General features: G+C 52.2%; 1 protein-coding gene across 1 annotated transcript in view; it reads right to left on the reverse strand.

Annotated features, from left to right (window-relative positions):
• Positions 1 to 13,858, reverse strand: part of OTOG (otogelin) — a 595,066-nt gene that overhangs the window by 263,432 nt on the left and 317,776 nt on the right. The window lies entirely within an intron of this gene.

Genomic DNA, 13,858 nt, shown 5'->3' on the forward strand with positions numbered 1-13,858 from the left:
ATACCCCATCACAGATACAGCCGCATCTATACCGACTCCACGTCCATACCGCTACAACCCTAACATATACCCCGTCACAGATACAGCCGCATCAATACCGACTCCACGTCCATACCGCTACAACCCTAACATATACCCCGTCACAGATACAGCCGCATCTATACCGACTCCACGTCCATACTCCTACAACCCTAACATATACCCCGTCACAGATACAGCCGCATCAATACCGACTCCACGTCCATACCGCTACAACCCTAACATATACCCCGTCACAGATACAGCCGCATCTATACCGACTCCACGTCCATACCGCTACAACCCTAACATATACCCCGTCACATACAGCCGCATCTATACCGACTCCACGTCCATACCGCTACAACCCTAACATATACCCCGTCACATACAGCCGCATCTATACCGACTCCTCGTCCATACCGCTACAACCCTAACATATACCCCGTCACAGATACAGCCGCATCTATACCGACTCCACGTCCATACCGCTACAACCCTAACATATACCCCGTCACATACAGCCGCATCTATACCGACTCCACGTCCATACCGCTACAACCCTAACATATACCCCGTCACAGATACAGCCGCATCTATACCGACTCCACGTCCATACCGCTACAACCCTAACATATACCCCATCACAGATACAGCCGCATCTATACCGACTCCACGTCCATACCGCTACAACCCTAACATATACCCCGTCACATACAGCCGCATCTATACCGACTCCACGTCCATACCGCTACAACCCTAACATATACCCCGTCACATACAGCCGCATCTATACCGACTCCACGTCCATACCGCTACAACCCTAACATATACCCCGTCACATACAGCCGCATCTATACCGACTCCACGTCCATACCGCTACAACCCTAAAATATACCCCGTCACAGATACAGCCGCATCTATACCGACTCCACGTCTATACCGCTACAACCCTAACATATACCCCGTCACATACAGCCGCATCTATACCGACTCCACGTCCATACCGCTACAACCCTAACATATACCCCGTCACAGATACAGCCGCATCTATACCGACTCCACGTCCATACCGCTACAACCCTAACATATACCCCGTCACATACAGCCGCATCTTTACCGACTCCACGTCCATACCGCTACAACCCTAACATATACCCCGTCACAGATACAGCCGCATCAATACCGACTCCATGTCCATACCGCTATAACCCTAACATATACCCCGTCACAGATACAGCCGCATCAATACCGACTCTACATCCATACCACTACAACCCTAACATATACCCCGTCACAGATACAGCCGCATCAATACCGACTCCACGTCCATACTGCTACAACCCTAACATATACCCCGTCACAGATACAGCCGCATCAATACCGACTCCACGTCCATACTGCTACAACCCTAACATATAGAAAGAAAAATTCAGCTCACCCGTATATGTATCCGTTCATTTCAGATGGGATGCAGGATGTCCACCGGACAGGCAGGTCCATAGAGGCAATAGCAAGGAGAAAGGACGGGACTCAGCACCAATTCCAGGATAGGAAAAATATAAATCCAACGAAAAATATATAAACGTGTAGAAACTTTATTCAACGATTAAAAATCCAAGAAAAACATCATCGGTTCCATGAAAACATCATGGCCTGACGCGTTTCGGACAGTTGGAATGTAGATAAGTCCTTAATCATAAGCATAAAAATACACAGCTTACCATGGAGAATGAAGGGCGGACAAAAGGTGGGTGTAGTCCCAGGAAAATGCAAAGGAGAACAGGGGAAAGAGAAAAGGATGAAATTTAACCCTTGCATAGAAGGTAAATATCTGTTTGGATGTGGAAGAAAAGTAAAAGGAAAAAAAAAATAAAAAAAATGGAAAAATAAAGAAAAAGTGAGAATAAAAATATATAAATAAGGATGTATGTGAATTAGAAATATTTATATGCATGAGGTATGTTCGCATGGGACCCATATGTGAGGCTGTGCAGAAAAGCACTAGAAACAAAAAAAGCAGCAAGAATCAAAAAGTAAGGTGAGAACAAGCACCTAAGCAGTAAAATGACAAAGTAAAATAAAATAAGAAATGTATATATAGAAACATGAGGAAATGGAGTGATGATAGGTCACTAAGCTGCCTGTTCTATCATCCCAAAATAGAGGGAAAATATGAATTTTATGTTTTTATTATTTTTTTATTATTCATTATCATTATTTCTTAAATGTGGTTGTATATAAACTAATATTTTTTGTTATTGACTCATAAACAGGATGTATTATATGAGCGTCCAAAAATATACATTTATTTATTTGTGTAATTGACGAATAAGGATAATTATTCCATAATATATCAAGATGTATTTTATGTTAGATTCTAGTGTATCATGAAAAGTGACAAAGATGAAGTTCTATGGGAAGGTAATGGACTGTTCACATGGGTGCGTTATATTTGGGATTAGGGGAAACATTTCTGAGCAATGCCATGCATGAACAGATCAGCGCGTGTGGCGAGGAATACTCCTACAATCTAATTGCAATGTGCGGGAAGAACGATCAGGGAAGAGACCGGATCTTATAGGAGATCAACCGTCTTTCTATGAAATGAGTTGCATCTGAAAGTGGGCGAAGGATTGCGACAAAGATTAAATGATCCTATATGCGCGAGGGTGGATGTGTAAATGTATAGGCAATCAGATCATAGTTTATAAATGAAAAAAAAGAAGACACAATGAAATGTTATCAAAGGTCAGCTTCCTATTCACAAGGTGCGTTATATATGGAAGCATAGGCGATATATATCTATATAGGGGAAGACATGCACATGATTATCTATATATATAATTGCCTTATTCTGTCTGTCTGTCTTGCTCCAAAATTCTGTCGTTACCGTGACAAGCGTCTCATTGGCCGCTCGCCTCGGCTCCGCCCCCCGCACGGATTGGCCGCTCGCCCAGGCTCCACCCCCCACATGGATTGGCCTCTCGCCCCGGCCCCCTGCACGCATTAGCAACTCGGCCACGCCCCGCCCCCCTCACGCATTACACGCTCGCTCTGGCCCCGCCCCCCACACGCATTCCCCGAACCACCACGGAGCCCCGACTCCCAGGTGAGTGCTGTACCCCCGGGAGCCCACACCAGCGTACGCCGGCAACCCAGCCGACACATACCCTCTGCATTGCTGGGGTTGCCGGCGTACGCTGGTGTGGGCTCCCGTGCGTGCGGGGGGCGGGGTACGCTGGTAACCATGGTACACATCGGGTAATATTGTGTAGCAAGGTTACCAGCGTATGCCGGCTCCCTGCCCATTCAGATCATTGGTCTCCCGCTGTCACACGCTGATGCGTGCTGCACAGCAAGAGACCAACAAGTGACCCAGCACTGTCTCTTTGAATACTTACCTGATGTGTACTATGCTTACTTGCATACCCCGACTCCCGGCCCCCGTTACACTGATAACAATGATACACATCAGGTAACTATGGAAACCGCTTTGCATAGTTGCCCCCTAGGCCACACTCCCACGCTCGGCCACGCCCCCCGCTCGGCCTCTGCCCCCTCGGCCATGCCCCTCCACACTCTGCCCCCTCGGCCACGCCCCCCCACTCTGCCCTGCTCGGCCACGCCCCCACACACACTCTGCTCCGCTCGGCCACGCCCCCACGCTCGATCACGCCTCCCCGCTTGGCCACACCCCGCGCTTGGCCACGCCCCCACGGCCACGCCCCCACACTCTGCCCCTCGGCCACGCCCCCCACACTCTGCCCCCCTTGCCCATGCCCCCCACACTCTGCCCCTCGGCAACGCCCCCACACGCTCGGCCACGCCGCCACACACTCGGCCACACCTTTACGCTCGGCCACGTCTGCCCCACTCGGCCACGCCCCCCACACACATTGGGCACCTATACACCTCTCCTCCAGGACTACTCCTCCTATTGTACTCCCCTTCCCCAGGACTACGTCTTTTATTATCCTCCTCTCTCCCCAAGGACTACTCCTCCTATTATACTCCTCTCCCCCCAGGACTACTCCTCCTATTATACTCCTCACCTCCAGGACTACTCCTCCTATTATCCTCCTCTCTCACCAGGACTCCTCCTCCTATTATCCTGCTCTCCCCACAGGACTACTCCTCCTATTATACTCCCCTCCCCCCATGACTACTTCTATTATACTCCTCTCCCCCCAGAACTACTCCTCCTATTATCCTCCTGTCTCCCCAGGACTACTCCTCCTATTATACTCCTCTCCCCCCAGGAATACTCCTCCTATTATCCTCCTCTCCCCCCAGGACTACTCCACCTATAATACTCCTCTCCCCCCAGGACTACTCCTCCTATTATACTCCTCTCTCCCCAGGACTACTCCTATTATCCTCCTATCCCCCCAGGACTCCTCCTCCTATTATCCTCCTCTCCCCCCAGGACTACTCCTCCTATTATTCGTCTCTCCCCCCAGGAACACTCCTCCTATTACCCTCCTCTCCCCCCAGGAATACCCCTCCTATTATACTCCTCTCTCCCCAGGACTACTCCTCCTATTATACTCCTCTCCCTCCATGACTACTCCTCCTATTATACTCCTCTCCCTCCAGGACTACTCCTCCTATTATACTCCTCTCTCCCCAGGAATACTCCTCCTATTATCCTCTTCTCCCCCCAGGACTACCCCTCCTATTATACTCCTCTCCCCCCAGGACTACTCCTCCTATTATCCTCCTCTCCCCCCAGGACTACTCCTCCTATTATACTCCTCTCCCTCCAGGACTAGTCCTCCTATTATACTACTCTCCCCCCAGGACTACTCCTCCTATTATCCTCCCCTCTCCCCAGGACTACTCCACCTATAATACTCCTCTCCCCCCAGGACTACTACTCCTATTATCCTCCTCTCCCCCCAGGACTACTCCTATTATCCTCCTCTCCCCCCAGGACTCCTCCTCCTATTATCCTCCTCTCACCCCAGGACTACTCCTCCTATTATCCTCCTCTCCCCCCAGGACTACTCCTCCTATTATTCTTCTCTCCCCCCAGGACTACTCCTCCTATTATACTCCTCTCCCCCCAGGACTACTCCTCCTATTATCCTCCTCTCCCCCCAGGACTACTTCTCCTATTATCCTCCTCTCCCCCAGGACTACTCCTCCTATTAGGCTCCTCTTCCCCCAGGACTACCCCTCCTATTATACTCCTCTCCCCCCAGGACTACTCCTCCTTTTATACTCCTCTCCCCCCAGGACTACTCCTCCTATTATCCTCCTCTCCCCCCAGGACTACTCCTCCTATTATACTCCTCTCTCCCCAGGACTACTTCTCCTATTATCCTCTTCTCCCCCAGGACTACTCATCCTATTAGGCTCCTCTTCCCCCAGGACTACCCCTCCTATTATACTCCTCTCCCCCCAGGACTACTCCTCCTATTATACTCCTCTCCCCCCAGGACAACTCCACCTATTATCCTCCTCTCCCCCCAGGACTACTCCTCCTATTATACTCCTCTCCCCCAGTACTACTCCTCCTATTATCCTCCTCTCCCCCCAGGACTACTCCTCCTATTATCCGCCTCTCCCCCCAGGACTACTTCTCCTATTATCCTCCTCTTCCCCCAGGACTACTCCTCCTATTATCCTCCTCTCCCCCAAGGACTACTCCTCCTATTATCCTCCTCTCCCCCCAGGACTACTCCTCCTATTATACTCCTCACCTGCAAGACTACTCCTCCTATTATCCTCCTTTCTCCCCAGGACTCCTCCTCCTATTATCCTCCTCTCCCCCAGGACTACTCCTCCTATTATACTCCTCTCCCCCCAGGAACACTCCTATTATCCTTCTCTCCCCCCAGGACTACTCCTCCTATTATCCTCCTCTTCCCCAGGACTACTCCTCCTATTATCCTCCTCTCCCCCAGGACTACTCCTCCTATTATACTCCTCTCCCCCCAGGAATACTCCTATTATCCTTCTCTCCCCCCAGGACTACTCCTCCTATTATCCTCCTCTTCCCCAGGACTACTCCTCCTATTATCCTCCTCTCCCCCAGGACTACTCCTCCTATTATCCTTCTCTCCCTCCAGGACTACTCCTCCTATTATACTCCTCTCCCTCCAGGACTACTCCTCCTATTATCCTCTTCTCCCCCCAGGACTACCCCTCCTATTAAACTCCTCTCCCCCCAGGACTACTACTCCTATTATCCTCCTCTCCCCCCAGGACTACCCCTCCTATTATACTCCTCTCCCCCCAGGACTACTCCTCCTATTATACTCCTCTCCCCCAGTACTACTCCTCCTATTATCCTCCTCTCCCCCCAGGACTACTCCTCCTATTATCCTCCTCTTCCCCCAGGACTACTCCTCCTATTATCCTCCTCTCCCCCCAGGACTACTCCTCCTATTATCCTCCTCTTCCCCCAGGACTATTCCTCCTATTATCCTCCTCTCCCCCCAGGACTACTCCTCCTATTATCCTCCTCTTCCCCCAGTACTACTCCTCCTATTATCCTCCTCTCCCCCCAGGACTACTTCTCCTATTATCCTCCTCTTCCCCCAGGACTACTCCTCCTATTATCCTCCTCTCCCCCCAGGACTACTCCTCCTATTATCCTCCTCTCCCCCCAGGACTACTCCTCCTATTATACTCCTCACCTGCAGGACTACTCCTCCTATTATCCTCCTTTCTCCCCAGGACTCCTCCTCCTATTATCCTCCTCTCCCCCAGGACTACTCCTCCTATTATACTCCTCTCCCCCCAGGAATACTCCTATTATCCTTCTCTCCCCCCAGGACTACTCCTCCTATTATACTCCTCTCCCCCAGGACTACTCCTCCTATTATCCTCCTCTCCACCCAGGACTACTTCTCCTATTATCCTCCTCTCCCCCAGGACTACTCCTCCTATTAGGCTCCTCTTCCCCCAGGACTACTCCTCCTATTAGGCTCCTCTTCCCCCAGGACTACTCCTCCTATTATACTCCTCTCCCTCCAGGACTACTCCTCCTATTATCCTCCTCTCCCTCCAGAACTACTCCTCCTATTATCCTCCTCTCCCCCAGGACTCCTCCTCCTATTATCCTCCTCTCACCCCAGGACTCCTCCTCCTATTATACTCCTCTCCCTCCAGGACTAGTCCTCCTATTATACTTCTCTCCCCCCAGGACTACTCCTCCTATTATCCTCCTTTCCCCCCAGGACTACCCCTCCTATTATACTCCTCTCCCCCCAGGACTACTCCTCCTATTATACTCCTCTCTCCCCAGGACTACTCCTCCTATTATCCTCTTCTCCCCCCAGGACTACCCCTCCTATTATACTCCTCTCCCCCCAGGACTACTCCTCCTATTATCCTCCTCTCCCCCCAGGACTACTCCTCCTATTATACTCCTCTCCCTCCAGGACTAGTCCTCCTATTATACTCCTCTCTCCCCAGGAATACTACTCCTATTATACTACTCTCCCCCCAGGACTACTCCACCTTTAATACTCCTCTCCCCCCAGGACTACTACTCCTATTATCCTCCTCTCCCCCCAGGACTACTCCTATTATACTCCTCTCCCCCCAGGACTCCTCCTCCTATTATCCTCCTCTCACCCCAGGACTACTCCTCCTATTATCCTCCTCTCCCCCCAGGACTACTCCTCCTATTATCCTCCTCTCCCCCCAGGACTACTCCTCCTATTATACTCCTCCCCCCCAGGACTACTCCACCTATTAGACTCCTCACCCCCAGGACTCCTCCTCCTATTATCCTCCTCTCCCCCCAGGACTACTCCTCCTATTATCCTCCTCTCCCCCCAGGACTACTCCTCCTATTATCCTCCTCTCCCCCCAGGACTACTCCTCCTCTTCTACTCCTCTCCCCCCAGGACTACTCCTCCTATTATACTCCTCTCTCCCCAGGACTACGCCTCCTATTATCCTCCTCTCCCCCCAGGACTACTCCTCCTATTATACTCCTCTCCCCCCAGGACTACTCCTCCTATTATACTCCTCTCTCCCCAGGACTACTCCTCCTATTATACTCCTCTCCCCCAGGACTACTCCTCCTATTATACTCCTCTCTCCCCAGGACTACTCCTCCTATTATACTCCTCTCCCCCAGGACTACTCCTCCTATTATACTCCTCTCCCCCCAGGACTACGCCTCCTATTATCCTCCTCTCCCCCCAGGACTACGCCTCCTATTATCCTCTTCTCCCCCCAGGACTACGCCTCCTATTATCCTCCTCTCCCCCCAGGACTACTCCTCCTATTATACTCCTCTCCCCCCAGGACTACTCCTCCTATTATACTCCTCTCTCCCCAGGACTACTCCTCCTATTATACTCCTCTCCCCCAGGACTCCTCCTATTATCCTCCTCTCCCCCCAGGACTACTCCTCCTATTATACTCCTCTCCCCCCAGGACTACTCCTCCTATTATACTCCTCTCCCCCAGGACTACTCCACCTATTATACTCCTTTCCCCCCAGGACTACTCCTCCTATTATTCTCCTCTCCCCCAGGACTACTCCACCTATTAGACTCCTCACCCCCAGGACTCCTCCTCCTATTATCCTCCTCTCCCCCAGGACTACTCCACCTATTAGACTCCTCACCCCCAGGACTACTCCTCCTATTATCCTCCTCTCCCCCCAGGACTACTCCTCCTATTATCCTCTTCTCCCCCCAGGACTACGCCTCCTATTATCCTCCTCTCCCCCCAGGACTACTCCTCCTATTATACTCCTCTCCCCCAGGACTACTCCTCCTATTATCCTCCTCTCCCCCCAGGACTACTCCTCCTATTATACTCCTCTCTCCCCAGGACTACTCCTCCTATTATACTCCTCTCCCCCAGGACTCCTCCTATTATCCTCCTCTCCCCCCAGGACTACTCCTCCTATTATCCTCCTCTCCCCCCAGGACTACTCCTCCTATTATCCTCCTCTCCCCCCAGGACTACTCCTCCTATTATACTCCTCTCCCCCCAGGACTCCTCCTCCTATTATCCTCCTCTCCCCCCAGGACTACTCCACCTATTAGACTCCTCACCCCCAAGACTACTCCTCCTATTATACTCCTCTCTCCCCAGGACTACTCCTCCTATTATACTCCTCTCTCCCCCAGGACTACTCCTCCTATTATCCTCCTCTCACCCCAGGACTACTCCTCCTATTATCCTCCTCTCCCCCCAGGTCTACTCCTCCTATTATCCTCCTCTCCCCCCAGGACTACTCCTCCTATTATCCTCCTCTCCCCCAGGTCTACTCCTCCTATTATCCTCCTCTCCCCCCAGGACTACTCCTCCTATTATACTCCTCCCCCCCAGGACTACTCCACCTATTAGACTCCTCACCCCCAGGACTCCTCCTCCTATTATCCTCCTCTCCCCCCAGGACTACTCCTCCTATTATCCTCCTCTCCCCCCAGGACTACTCCTCCTATTAGACTCCTCACCCCCAGGACTCCTCCTCCTATTATCCTCCTCTCTCCCCCAGGACTACTCCTCCTATTATCCTCCTCTCCCCCCAGGACTACTCCTCCTATTATCCTCCTCTCCCCCCAGGACTACTTCTCCTATTATCCTCCTCTCCCCCAGGACTACTCCTCCTATTAGGCTCCTCTTCCCCCAGGACTACTCCTCCTATTATCCTCCTCTCCCCCAGGACTACTCCTCCTATTATCCTCCTCTCCCCCAGGACTACTCCTCCTATTAGGCTCCTCTTCCCCCAGGACTACTCCTCCTATTATACTCCTCTCCCCCAGGACTACTCCTCCTATTATCCTCCTCTCCCCCCAGGACTACTTCTCCTATTATCCTCCTCTCCCCCAGGACTACTCCTCCTATTAGGCTCCTCTTCCCCCAGGACTACTCCTCCTATTATCCTCCTCTCCCCCAGGTCTACTTCTCCTATTATCCTCCTCTCCCCCAGGACTGCTCCTCCTATTAGGCTCCTCTTCCCCCAGGACTACTCCTCCTATTATACTCCTCTCCCTCCAGGACTACTCCTCCTATTATCCTCCTCTCCCTCCAGAACTACTCCTCCTATTATCCTCCTCTCCCCCAGGACTCCTCCTCCTATTATCCTCCTCTCACCCCAGGACTCCTCCTCCTATTATCCTTCTCTCCCCCCAGGACTACTCCTCCTATTATCCTTCTTTCCCCCCAGGACTACCCCTCCTATTATACTCCTCTCCCCCCAGGACTACTCCTCCTATTATCCTCCTCTCCCCCCAGGACTACTCCTCCTATTATACTCCTCTCCCTCCAGGACTAGTCCTCCTATTATACTCCTCTCTCCCCAGGAATACTACTCCTATTATACTACTCTCCCCCCAGGACTACTCCACCTATAATACTCCTCTCCCCCCAGGACTCCTCCTCCTATTATCCTCCTCTCACCCCAGGACTACTCCTCCTATTATCCTCCTCTCCCCCCAGGACTACTCCTCCTATTATCCTGCTCTCCCCCCAGGACTACTCCTCCTATTATCCTCCTCTCCCCCCAGGACTACTCCTCCTATTATCCTCCTCTCCCCCCAGGACTACTCCTCCTATTATCCTGCTCTCCCCCCAGGACTACTCCTCCTATTATACTCCTCTCTCCCCCAGGACTACTACTCCTATTATACTCCTCTCTCCCCCAGGACTACTCCTCCTATTATCCTCCTCTCCCCCCAGGACTACTCCTCCTATTATCCTCCTCTCCCCCCAGGACTACTCCTCCTATTATACTCCTCTCCCCCCAGGACTACTCCTCCTATTATACTCCTCTCCCCCCAGGACTACTCCTCCTATTATACTCCTCTCCCCCCAGGACTACTCCTCCTATTATACTCCTCTCTCCCCAGGACTACTCCTCCTATTCTACTCCTCTCTCCCCCAGGACTACTCCTCCTATTATCCTGCTCTCCCCCCAGGACTACCCCTCCTATTATACTCCTCTCTCCCCCAGGACTACTCCTCCTATTATCCTCCTCTCTCCCCAGGACTACTCCTCCTATTATCCTCCTCTCCCCCCAGGACTCCTCCTCCTATTATCCTCCTCTCTCCCCCAGGACTACTCCTCCTATTATCCTCCTCTCTCCACCAGGACTACTCCTCCTATCATACTCCTCTCCCCCAGGACTACTCCTCCTATTATCCTCCTCTTCCCCCAGGACTACTCCTCCTATTATACTCCTCTCCCCCCAGGACTACTCCTCCTATTATACTCCTCTCCCCCCAGGACTACTCCTCCTATTATACTCCTCTCTCCCCAGGACTACTCCTCCTATTATACTCCTCTCTCCCCCAGGACTACTCCTCCTATTATACTCCTCTCTCCCCCAGGACTACTCCTCCTATTATCCTCCTCTCCCCCCAGGACTACTCCTCCTATTATCCTCCTCTCCCCCCAGGACTACTCCTCCTATTATACTCCTCTCCCCCCAGGACTACTCCTCCTATTATCCTCCTCTCCCCCCAGGACTACTCCTCCTATTATACTCCTCTCTCCCCAGGACTACTCCTCCTATTATACTCCTCTCTCCCCCAGGACTACTTCTCCTATTATACTCCTCTCTCCCCCAGGACTACTCCTCCTATTATCCTCCTCTCCCCCCAGGACTACTCCTCCTATTATCCTCCTCTCCCCCCAGGACTACTTCTCCTATTATCCTCCCCTCCCCCAGGACTACTCCTCCTATTAGGCTCCTCTTCCCCCAGGACTACTCCTCCTATTATCCTCCTCTCCCCCCAGGACTACTCCTCCTATTAGGCTCCTCTTCCCCCAGGACTACTCCTCCTATTATACTCCTCTCCCCCAGGACTACTCCTCCTATTATCCTCCTCTCCCCCCAGGACTACTTCTCCTATTATCCTCCTCTCCCCCAGGACTACTCCTCCTATTAGGCTCCTCTTCCCCCAGGACTACTCCTCCTATTATCCTCCTCTCCCCCCAGGACTACTCCTCCTATTAGGCTCCTCTTCCCCCAGGACTACTCCTCCTATTATACTCCTCTCCCCCAGGACTACTCCTCCTATTATCCTGCTCTCCCCCCAGGACTACTCCTCCTATTATCCTCCTCTCCCCCCAGGACTACTCCTCCTATTATCCTCCTCTCCCCCCAGGACTACTCCTCCTATTATCCTGCTCTCCCCCCAGGACTACTCCTCCTATTATACTCCTCTCTCCCCCAGGACTACTACTCCTATTATACTCCTCTCTCCCCAGGACTACTCCTCCTATTATCCTCCTCTCCCCCCAGGACTACTCCTCCTATTATCCTCCTCTCCCCCCAGGACTACTCCTCCTATTATACTCCTCTCCCCCCAGGACTACTCCTCCTATTATACTCCTCTCCACCCAGGACTACTCCTCCTATTATACTCCTCTCCCCCCAGGACTACTCCTCCTATTATACTCCTCTCACCCCAGGACTACTCCTCCTATTATACTCCTCTCCCCCCAGGACTACTCCTCCTATTATACTCCTCTCTCCCCAGGACTACTCCTCCTATTATACTCCTCTCTCCCCCAGGACTACTCCTCCTATTATCCTGCTCTCCCCCCAGGACTACCCCTCCTATTATACTCCTCTCTCCCCCAGGACTACTCCTCCTATTATCCTCCTCTCTCCCCAGGACTACTCCTCCTATTATCCTCCTCTCCCCCCAGGACTCCTCCTCCTATTATCCTCCTCTCTCCCCCAGGACTACTCCTCCTATTATCCTCCTCTCTCCCCCAGGACTACTCCTCCTATTATACTCCTCTCCCCCAGGACTACTCCTCCTATTATCCTCCTCTCCCCCCAGGACTACTCCTCCTATTATACTCCTCTCCCCCCAGGACTACTCCTCCTATTATACTCCTCTCCCCCCAGGACTACTCCTCCTATTATACTCCTCTCTCCCCAGGACTACTCCTCCTATTATACTCCTCTCTCCCCCAGGACTACTCCTCCTATTATACTCCTCTCTCCCCCAGGACTATTCCTCCTATTATCCTCCTCTCCCCCCAGGACTACTCCTCCTATTATCCTCCTCTCCCCCCAGGACTACTCCTCCTATTATACTCCTCTCCCCCCAGGACTACTCCTCCTATTATCCTCCTCTCCCCCCAGGACTACTCCTCCTATTATACTCCTCTCCCCCCAGGACTACTCCTCCTATTATACTCCTCTCTCCCCAGGACTACTCCTCCTATTATACTCCTCTCTCCCCCAGGACTACTCCTCCTATTATACTCCTCTCTCCCCCAGGACTACTCCTCCTATTATCCTCCTCTCCCCCCAGGACTACTCCTCCTATTATCCTCCTCTCCCCCCAGGACTACTTCTCCTATTATCCTCCCCTCCCCCAGGACTACTCCTCCTATTAGGCTCCTCTTCCCCCAGGACTACTCCTCCTATTATCCTCCTCTCCCCCCAGGACTACTCCTCCTATTAGGCTCCTCTTCCCCCAGGACTACTCCTCCTATTATACTCCTCTCCCCCAGGACTACTCCTCCTATTATCCTCCTCTCCCCCCAGGACTACTTCTCCTATTATCCTCCTCTCCCCCAGGACTATTCCTCCTATTAGGCTCCTCTTCCCCCAGGACTACTCCTCCTATTATCCTCCTCTCCCCCAGGACTACTTCTCCTATTATCCTCCTCTCCCCCAGGACTACTCCTCCTATTAGGCTCCTCTTCCCCCAGGACTACTCCTCCTATTATACTCCTCTCCCTCCAGGACTACTCCTCCTATTATCCTCCTCTCCCTCCAGAACTACTCCTCCTATTATCCTCCTCTCCCCCAGGACTCCTCCTCCTATTATCCTCCTCTCACCCCAGGACTCCTCCTCCTATTATACTTCTCTCCCCCCAGGACTACTCCTC

Source organism: Anomaloglossus baeobatrachus, chromosome 10 (assembly GCF_048569485.1).
Source record: "Anomaloglossus baeobatrachus isolate aAnoBae1 chromosome 10, aAnoBae1.hap1, whole genome shotgun sequence".
NCBI lineage: Eukaryota > Metazoa > Chordata > Amphibia > Anura > Aromobatidae > Anomaloglossus > Anomaloglossus baeobatrachus.